Source organism: Mustela putorius, unplaced genomic scaffold, assembly GCF_011764305.1.
Source record: "Mustela putorius furo isolate JIRA1106 unplaced genomic scaffold, ASM1176430v1.1 tig00003913_pilon_pilon_pilon, whole genome shotgun sequence".
Lineage (NCBI taxonomy): Eukaryota > Metazoa > Chordata > Mammalia > Carnivora > Mustelidae > Mustela > Mustela putorius.
In genome coordinates, this window is record NW_025422060.1 from 10,420,170 (window position 1) to 10,431,275 (window position 11,106).

An 11,106-nucleotide genomic window follows, 5' to 3' on the forward strand; every position below is an offset into this window, starting at 1 on the left:
CATACATAGAAGCTCGAGCATTCCCTGAATGAAAATATTTTGAAATAACTTAATTGTCTAAGATTTCACTTTATTTTTATTTAAAAAATTTTTTTTCTTGAGCGTACTTTTTGGAAATACATTTTTGTAGGGACTGTAAAGAAAGAAAGCACATATGCAGACTTATAAGGAGAGAAGCATGCTCTTCACATAGCAAGAATTTTTCTGCCTTGACTTCTAACCCAAGTAGTAATTCTGAGTAATTTTACATGGAATATGCCTTATTCTGCTCTAAGACCATGATCTAGTTATAGGGATAGAGAAGTGATCTATGTTTCTATGATTCAGTTGATATTAATACTAGTCTTTGATATATTTTCATTCTTAAATTCAGCAATTATCTACAATTGATTATAGTTATTAAGTTTTTGTTGACCCAAGTGTTGGTTTTCTTCAAGTTTTGAAAGAGGCCAGCTTTGGCTAACAGTGCTGTAAACTGTCAAGTCAGTTATTCAAAGTTTTAAGATTTCACTTTAATGAACTTTTTTTTAAAGAAAGATTTTATGCATTTGAGAGAGAACATGAGAGTGAACACACATGAGTAGGGAGGAAGGGCATAGGGAGAGGGAAAAGCAGGGGAGCCTGATGCAGGGCCAGATCCCAGGACCCCAAGAACAGGACCTGAGCCAAAGGCAGACACTTAACTGACTGATCCACCCAGATGCCCCACAGCTGCTCTTTTAATTCAGAGTCCATCTCCTTAGTGACCCATTTGGAGCAAGAGAGCTTTATGTTGACATCTGGGATCCTGATACCATTGATAGAAGAGAATCAAGCATGTTGGTATAACCTGGAGAAAAGCTTCACCTTTATTGGAAAGCTCTCTACACTGTATCCCTGAAACTAATTTCTGAAATGTTAATGTTTGCCATGAAAGTATTGTCAAATGGGGATAAGCAAATTTAAACCGGTTTCTTTTGCACTAGAGATAATGTGCAGTTCTGTAATATTTCTCAAACATAAAGGATCATTGAATCTTTCTATTGAGGCACAATCCTCACCTTCCTGCAAAGTATATGTTCTTTGGAATATAATTTAAGAAACACTACTCCAGAGATAATCATTTAGGCTGTTAACTCAGTAAAAATACTTTAAGCTTTTACAGCTATGTTTTAGAGTTTGGAGATATAGAGATAAAAAATAGTCCCTTCCCTCAAGAAGCTCTTGGTTTCGATGGGTACAATAAAATAAGTGGAGTATACAGTGGTAAATGCTGTGATAGAAGCCGAGATTCTTGGAACCGGTCAATGTTTGAAGTAAGATTTGGAGAATGACTCCAGTTAATCTGTTAAAGAGGTGGAGGAGGGCTATTTAACTTAATTTAATTTATTTTATTTTTTTCAAAAATATTTATTTATTTGAGAGAGTGAGAGTGGGAGAGAGACGTGAGCAGAGGGGTGGGGCAGAGGGAGAAGGAGAAGCTGACTCCCCACTGAGCAGGGAGCCTGGGCTCGGGACCTGAGCTGAAGGCAGACCCTCAGATTGAGCCGCCCAGGTCCCCTGAGGAGGGCTATTGCCAAGAGAAGGAGCAGATGGTGAAAGAGGGGGGTGGGGGTGGGGGGGAGAGTAGGGGTGGTGGGAGGGGGTGGGGAAGATGGAGGGCTGGGGAAGGTGGGGGATTGAGAGTACTTATGTATGTATTTAAGGTTAGAGGATCCTTTATAGGTTTTAAAATTCAGTATGGAAGTATGTAATTTTCTAAATTATAAATTGTTTTTACACTTTTACAGGTCGAATTCACACCGTTTTTACTTGCTGTAACTGAAAACAACCACAAAATGGTGGAATTGTTAATTAGAGAAAAAGCAGATGTACATGTGGTTGATAAGTTTAAAAGGTACAGTAGTTGGTTTTTTTTTTAACCTTATATTGTTCTGGGTGGTAATAATTAAGTCAGAAAGATTAACTTAATAAGAAGAGGATTCATTTATAATTACATAGTGAAAAATGTCGACATGTCATCAGTTAGGCAGAAAGCGATTATTCTGATGGGGCAACATGAAGAACAGTATACGCAGAATTTATATTCTTTCATATTGACTGATGTGATCTGCAGTCTTTTTTTTCTGCCATATGACTTTATGTTAGCTAAAAGGGTTTCATATTAGTTTTATTATAAAGTGTGGACTCCTTTTATTTTATGACACAATATTAAACTTCTTAACCCTTTTATAGTATTTTTTTTGAAACTTCTACTTCATATAAATTTTCCTTAAAAGATGCATATGAAACATAAATAGGAGTTGTTTTATCTTTTGGATGACTCCTTGCTTTAAATTTTTTTGTAAAGAATACTGATGTTAGATGATCCCTAAGTGATTATTAATTACTATTACCAGATAGGGTGGGCTTATCATCCTTTTTCATGTATATATATATATATATATTTTTTTTTTTCTCCCCCATTGGTAAGGGTAGAAGGATGAAATATAACTTTAATTGAATGGATTTTTCTTTTTGTGAGGACAAATCATAGGTTGATGATAAAGAGAAAAGAGATGGACTTTAGATAGACCCAAGACTAGGTTTAATTCCTTTCCTACTTCCTGGGTATGTGACTCTGGAAACATTACTTATCATCATCAGATACGTTCTCTGATATGAAAAGGAGGATAATATATCCTTCAAGGGTTGTTATAATATATATACTATATATATTAGTATTTAATTTAGTGCCTAACCATGCTTATTTTAGTACCATTAACTGCAACTATGACTCTTTTATTACTGTTAGTATGAATGCTGTCATTTTAAGCCTACAAGTAGATTTTTTGTTTTTTTATTTTTAAAGATTTTATTTTTTTGAGAGAGAGAGAGAGAGAGAGAGAGAGAGCATGAGCAGGGGAAGGGGTTAGAGCAGGGAACCAGATGTGGGGATCAATTCTAGGACCCCAAGTTCATGACTGAGCTGAAGGCAGATGTTTAAATGACTGAGCCACCCAAGCACCCCTACAAATAACTTTTTTTTAAAAAAGATTTTATTTGTTTATTTGACAGAGATCACAAGTAGCCAGAGAGGCAGGCAGAGAGGGAGGGAAGGCAGGCTCCACACTGAGCAGAGAGACCAATATAGGGCTCTATCCCAGGACCGTAAGATCATGACCTGAGCTGAAGGCAGAGGCTTAACTCACTGAGCCATCCAGGCACCCCTGCAAATAACTTTTTATACAGACCTGTCCTCTAGAAGGCTTGGAAGTACACTGAATCAGCTTGAGGAAAAAAATGGGGAATTCTTTTTTAAAATCTTCCTCATTCAGTTAAGTGACCTCAGCATAGTTTCTTGTTCATCAAATGACTTTAAACTAGCAACTTCTACTATCATACCCAGGTGGGACAAGAGGCTTCTTTTTTGTCTTTTAATTTTAGCCATGGAGGTAATTTACAAAGATAAACACTTGAAGTTGTTAATAGTCAATTCTGTACTGACAGGAAAGATATTAACCTGGTAAAGTATATGAAGTTTGCTGTTTAGATAACTCTAAGTTCCTAAGGGTGAAGTTATGTCTCTGTAATTTTAGAACAGCCCTCATGCTTGCTAAATCTCCAGATACAGTCAGGCTTCTTCTTCAGCAAGGTGTTAATACCTCTTCTCGAGATGAACGTGGATGGACGGCAGGAAACTATAATGTTTTTAGTGGATTTGATGGGTAAGTGTTTACATTAAAATGTTAGTTATTACTAAAGTGAAGTTTAAAATAATTGAACTCTTAGTTCTTATGTAACAGATGAGAGTTCGTAGTTTGATTCCAGCAATTTTGGGGCTGCAGTGAGTTAGCCCATGTCACTTGCCAGAAACCAAGACAAAGGCTAGACTAGTCAGCATTAGAAATGAGTGCAGGATTTATTTTTAATCTCAGGACTATCGAGACATTTATCTTTAGGGATCCTAACTGTATCTGTTTCATTCCAAGGATAACTGTTATGCATGGGGTACAAAGAATGTTACATTTGTGTGTTTACTCCTTCCTGCCTCCCTCCCTTCCTCCCTCTCCTCCCTCCCTCTCCTCCTTTCCTTTCTTTGTATATTTTGTTTATAATTATTTCAGAGGGGGGCAGAGTAGGGACAGAGGAAGAAGCAGATTCCCTGCTGAGCAGGGAGCCCGACATGGGGCTCAATCCCAGGACCCCAAGATTGTGACCTGAGCTGAACACAGATGCTTAACCAAGTGCCAAGTGAGCCACCTAGGTGCCCCAACATCACCCCCCCCCCCAACTAGTTACTTGGGTCCTGAGATGCTCAGTTTAGTAGAAAACCCTATCCTTTCCCTTGACGGTTATCTCCTATTCTTTCCCCTTTGAATTTTCCAAGAACCTAAGGAGTTCCCTAAGACCAAAGAGACCATCCTCTTTCTCAAGTCATTTGGAGGGAAAAAAGGACATTCTTATCACTCCCTTGTTTCCTTTGATTCTATTGCTGCAATATTGCTGTGTGGTGCCTTGGTGACTCAGTTGGTTAAGCGACTGTCTTTGGCTCAGGTCATGATCCTGAGGTCCCAGGATTGAGTCCCGCAGGTGGGCTCCCTGCTCAGAGGGGAGTCTGCTTCTCCTTCTGACCCTCCCCTCTCTCATGTTCTCTCTCTCCCTCTCTCATTCTCTCTCTCAAATAAATAAATAAATAAATAAATATCTTAAAAAAAGAAAGAAAGAAAATAAAAGAATTAATTTTTTGAGAGAGAGAGAGAGAGCAAGAGCATGAGCATGAGCAGGGGGAGGGGTTGAGTTAGGGAGCCAGACATGGGGCTCAATTCCAGGACCCCAAGATCCTGGAAGACACTTAAATGATTGAGCCACCCAGGCACCCCTGCAAATAACTTTTTATACAGACCTATCCTCTAGAAGGCAATTTTTTCCCCCTGTAGTCTGGTTATGGTTGACCTGCTGATCTGCATTCTCCAGTCTTCATGGTGACCCACAATGAGACTTCAAAGTTACAACATCTTTTAGTTTACAACATATGCTTATATGCTCAGCTGCTATTCCAAGGCACCAGCACCCTGTTCTGGCCGCCAGGCCCCCTGACGTTAGCCACACACACCCTTCTCTTCACACTCAAAAGCCTTACATGAAGCCCATATGTTAGTGCAGACCTTCATAATGAAGTACCCCTTGAGGATTTTGCTTGTCTATCCTGCTAGCAGATGATAGTTGGGACCCTTCTAAGCTGTTAAAGAGGTTCAAATAATGCTACAGGAAGAGCCTGGACTTTCCTTTCTCCTTTGTTACTAGGCCTGTATCTCAAGCCTGATTTAAATCCCGCAGAGCGCCTTTTCTTATGAGGTGATGAAAGGTCTCATACTGACCTTCCCAGAGTGGTGGGCATCACCTTTCCCGAGAGGCCATGTTTTGGGTATAATATTTCATTAAATCTTCTTAACAACATTGTGAAATAAGGAAGTAAGATGCCTGTTTTATAGAGGAAGACTTGGAGACAGAGAGAAGTGGCTCCCCCAAGAGCAAATAGCTGTGATTATGGAGTTAGGACCACTGAGTTCAAAACACGTTCCATTATGGCAAGCTAACACTACTAATTGCTAAATTACTACTTCATGACTAGTTCACCTTACTTTGAAGTATATAGGGTAATTTAAGTTTTGATATTAGCTCTGATATTATTTCAAATACACTTATGAATTTGATATATTTGGTAAATGTTTTTCATATCGGTATTAAAATAGTAATATTGTTTATCACCCTTCTTATATGTAGCAATCACCAAATAATTGCCAAACATACAGAAGAAAGACTTAAAAATTTTTCGCAAAATAACAATCCAGGTAAGACTTTTCAGACTGAAGTACTTTTGGTGGTCACATAGATGAAGTCAGAGTAAAAAAGTTTTGATAATGAAAGAACAGTGGGGGGAAAAAAAAACCCAAAACCGTAAGTGTAAATTGTTAAGTTCACTTTCTTGCTTTCTTTCTCTTTCTCTCCCCCACCTCTTGATTTTACTTATTTGACACAGAGAGAGAGAAAGTGAGAGAGCACAGGCAGAGGGACAGGGAGGAGCTGGTTTCCCACTGAGCAGGGAGCCCAATGTGGGACTCAATCCCAGGGTCCAGGGATCTTGACCTGAGCTGAAGGCAGATGCTTACCCAACTGAGCCACCCAGGGGCCCCTATTTTTTTTTCTTTCTTAATATCTTTCTATTATTTTTTAAATTTCTTTTCAGTGTAACAGAATTCATTGTGTAAGCACCCCACCCAGTGCTCCATGCAATATGTGTCTTCCATAATACCCACCACCTGGATCCCCCAACCTCCCATCCCCTGCACCTTCAAAACCCTCAGATTGTTTTTCAGAGTCCATAGTCTCTCATGGTACATCTCCCCCTCCAATTTCCCTCAACTCCCTTCTCCTCTCCATCTCCCCATGTCTTCCATGTTATTTGTTATGCTCCAGAAATAAGTGAAACCATGTGATAACTGACTCTCTCTGCTTGACTGATTTCACTTGGCATAATCTCTTGTAGTCCCGTTCATGTTGCTACAAAAGGTGGGTATTCATTCTTTCTGATGGAGGCATAATACTCCGTAGTGAATATGGACACATCTTCTTTATCCATTCATCCATTGAAGGGCATCTTGGTTCTTTCCACAGTTTGGTGACTGTGGCCATTTCTGCTATGAACATTGGGGTACAGATGGCCCTTCTTTTCACGACATCTGTATCTTTGGGGTAAATACCCAGTAGTGCAATTGCAGGGTCATAGGGAAGCTCTATTTTTAATTTCTTAAGGAAACTCCACACTGTTCTCCAAAGTGGCTGCACCAACTTGCATTCTCACCAACAGTGGAAGAAGGTTCCCCTTCCTCCACATGCTCTCCAACACACGTTGTTTCTTATCTTGCTAATTTTGGCCAATCTAACTGGTGTAAGGTGGTATCTCAATGTGGTTTTAATTTAAATCTCCCTGATGGCTAGTGATGATGAACACTTTTTCATGTGTCTGATAGCCATCTGTATGTCTTCATTGGAGAAGTGTCTGTTCATGTCTTCTGCCCAGTTTTTGATATGGTTATCTGTTTAGTGTGTGTTGAGTTTGAGAAGTTCTTTATAGATCCTGGGTACTGTCATTTGCAAATATCTTCTCCCATTCCGTGGGTTGCCTCTCTGTTTTGTTGACTGTTTTCTTTGCTGTGCAGAAGCTTTTGATCTTGATGAAGTCCCCAAATTTCATTTGCACTTTTGTTTCCTTTGCCTTTGGAGACATATCTTAAAAGAAGTTGCTGTGGCCAGTGTTGAAGAGGTTACTGCCTATGTTCTCCTCTAGGATTCTGATGGATTCCTGTCTCATGTTGAGGTCTTTTATCCACTTCAAGTTTATCTTTGTGTATGATGTAAGAGAATGGTTGAGTTTCATTCTTCTACATATAGCTGTCCAATTTTCCCAGCACCATTTATTTTATTTTTTTAAAGATTTTAATTTATTTATCAGAGAGAGAGGGAGAGAGAGCTAGCACAGGCAGACAGAATGGCAGGCAGAGGCAGAGGGAGAGGCAGGCTCCCTGTTGAGCAAGGAGCCTGATGTGGGACTTGATCCCAGGATGCTGGGATCATGACCTGAGCCAAAGGCAGCTGCTTAACCAACTGAGCCACCCAGGCATCCCTCCCAGCACCATTTATTGAAGAGACTGTCTTTAAGCCAGCATTAACCTGATCCCCAAAGCCGGCAAAGACCCCACCAAAAAGGAGAATTTCAGACTGATATCACTGATGATTATGGGTGCTAAGATTCTCAACAAGATCCTAGCAAATAGTATCCAACAGCACATTAAAAAGATTATCCACCATGACCAGGTGGGATTCATCCCTGGGTTGTAAGGATGGTTCAACATTCGCAAATCAATCAATGTGATAGAGCAAATCAATAATAGAAGAGAGAAGAACCACATGGTCCTCGCAATTGATGCAGGAAAAGGCATTTGACAAAATCCAGCATCCATTCCTGATTAAGACGCTTCAAAGTACAGCAAGAGAGGGAACATTCCTCAACTTCATAAAACCTATCTATGGAAAACCCACAGCAAATATCATCCTCAATAAAATTGAATAAAATCTCAATAAAATAAAAATTGAATAAAAGCTCAATAAAATAAAAGCTCATAGCCTTCCCGTTGAGATCAGGAACACGACAAGGAGGCCCACTCTTACCACTCTTGTTCAACATAGTATTAGAAGTCCTAGCAACAGCAATCAGACAAACAGAAAGAAAAGGTATCCACATTGGCAATGAAGAAGTCAAACTCTCTCTCTTTGCAGATGACATGATACTTTATATGGAAAACCCAAAAGACTCCATCCCCAAACTACTAGAACTCATACAGCAATTCAGTAACGTGGCAGGATACAAAGTCAATGTACAGAAATCAGTGGCTTTTTTATACACTAATAATGAAAACACAGACAGGGAAATTAGAGAATCGATTCCATTTACTATAGCACCAAAAACCATAAGATACCTGGGAATAAACCTAACCAAAGAGGTAAAGGATCTGTACTCAAGGAACTACAGAACACTCATGAAAGAACTCGAAGAAGACACAAAAAGATGGAAGACCATTCCATGCTCTTGGATAGGAAGAATAAACATTGTTAAAATGTCTATACTGCCTCGAGCAATCAGAAAGCCATTCCGAATAAAATTCCACCAGTATATTTCAAAGACCTGAAGCAAATAATCCTAAAATTTGTATGGAATCAGAAGAGACCCCAAATTGCTAAGGAAATGTTAGAAAAGAAAAACTGGCTGCATCACATTACCTGATTTCAAGCTTTACTACAAAGCTGTGATCACAAAGACAGCATGGTACTGACATAAAAACAGACACATAGACCAATGGAACAGAGTGGAGATACCAGATATGGACCCTCAACTCTATGGGCAAATAATCTTCGACAAAGGAGGAAAAAATACACAGTGGAAAAAAGACAGCCTCTCTCTTTTTTTAAATTTATTTTTTATTTATTTTCAGCATAACAGTATTCATTATTTTTGCACCACACCCAGTGTCTCCATGCAATCTGTGCCCTCTATAATACCCACCACCTGGTCTCCGACCTCCCACCCCCCCCGCCCCTTCAAAACCCTCAGATTGTTTTTCAGATTCCATAGTCTCTCATGGTTCACCTCCCCTTCCAATTTCCCCCAACTCCCTTCTCCTCTCTATCTCCCCATGTCCTCCATGCTATTTGTTATGCTCCACAAATAAGTGAAACCATGAGATAATTGACCGACTCTGCTTGACTTATTTCACTCAGCATAATCTCTTCCAGTCCCATCCATGTTGCTACAAAAGTTGGGTATTCTTCCTTTCTGATGGAGGCATAATACTCCATAGTGTATATGGACCACATCTTCCTCATCCATTCATCCCTTGAAGGGCATTAGTATCTTTCTTTATAGTCCAGTATTCAGAATTATTTAAGAATTTAAATACTGTCATGAACAATAGGAACAAATCCATGAGAGAGACCGGACTCCAGGAAATAAACTGAGGGTTATGAAAGGGAGGGGCTTGGGGTATGGGGGAACTGGGTGATGAGTATTAAGGAGGGCATGTGTTGTGATGAGCACTCGGTGTTATACGCAGCTAATTAATCATTGAACACTACATCCGAAACTTACGATGTAGTATATGCTGGCTACTGAACATAATTAAAAAAAAGTACCTCAGTGTGAACAACAACAAAAAAGGAATTTAATTGTAGGCAATTTAAAATATAAGGCATTATTGTCTGAAAAGAAATTCATTATTATAGTCATGACCCCTAAAATCCCTTATATCATTGTGTAAATAAGAGAAAGATTTTTAAGTTAGTATCTTTTATACTTCCTCTTTAAGCATATTAAAACAAATTGAACTTGTTATGAAAATGGATCTTTTAATTTTTACAAGTGAATTACATTTAATAAATATTATTACATACTGATTTGTCTCATTAAAAAAGGAGCTATCCTTAAAAGTGGGAACTCTACAATACATTCCTGGTACCATAAGGAAATGGCAAAAAATACGAACTGGAAAACTTAGCTAGTATGCAGCAATACCAGTGAAACTGTTTTTTTTTTTTTCTTTAAAGGTGACCATCTATGGTATAGAAATCAGAAAAGAAACGCCCTGAGAAGCATAGGTTGTTTTACATATTGTTGTATCAACAAGATCTCACCATTAACAACTATTTACTAATTTCTCATTAGTAAAAGAGAATGAGATATGTTGACTTTATTAGAACAATATTTTCTTCTGTTTGTTGCATAATTGTCATGATAGTGTAATTTTTAAAAAAGATTTTATTTATTTATTTGACAGAGAGAAATCACAGGTAGGCAGAGAGGCAGGCAGAGAGAGGAAGGGAAACAGGCTCCCTGCTGAGCAGAGAGCCCAATGCAGGGCTTGATCCCAGGACCCTGGGATCATGACCCGAGCCGAAGGCAGAGGCTTTAACCCACTGAGCCACCCAGGCGCCCCAGGATAGTGTAATTTTGTTAGAACATGATACTCTGTTGCCATTAGTAAAGAGATTATCATAATAAAAATTCAAATGGGGCAACTGAGGCTCAACAGATTATAATAAAAGCACAAAAATGGTTCACAATAACAAAAATGCTACCATTGCTTCCTAGATGTGGCACCTAGTGCATTGTACAATCTGAAATGCATGAAGAAACATTTAATTTAGTAGACTTTTATCAAAGAAAATCCGTAGGTTGGTTCGGTTTTGCAATTTACTCATTTTCATTTGTTCACTTAGCAAATAACTATCAAGTGTCTTTTAGCTACTGTTACTCTGATGTAGAATACAAACATTCAAAAAACAATCCTTGCCCTCCAGGAGTTTGTTATTATCATTGTCATTTTTATTATTTACTCTATTTTTACTACTTTATTTTTATTATTTAGTTTATTCCATGCTTAGTATGTGCCAGAGTTCCCTAATGTTTATAATTCTCATTGCTATGTTTTTATTGGTATTTAATATGTAAGTCGATAGTATGCAGACTGAGTAGTAAGTTTGCCAGGTAAATAAGCAGAAGAACCATGTTTGGCAGGAGGAACGTCCATCAAG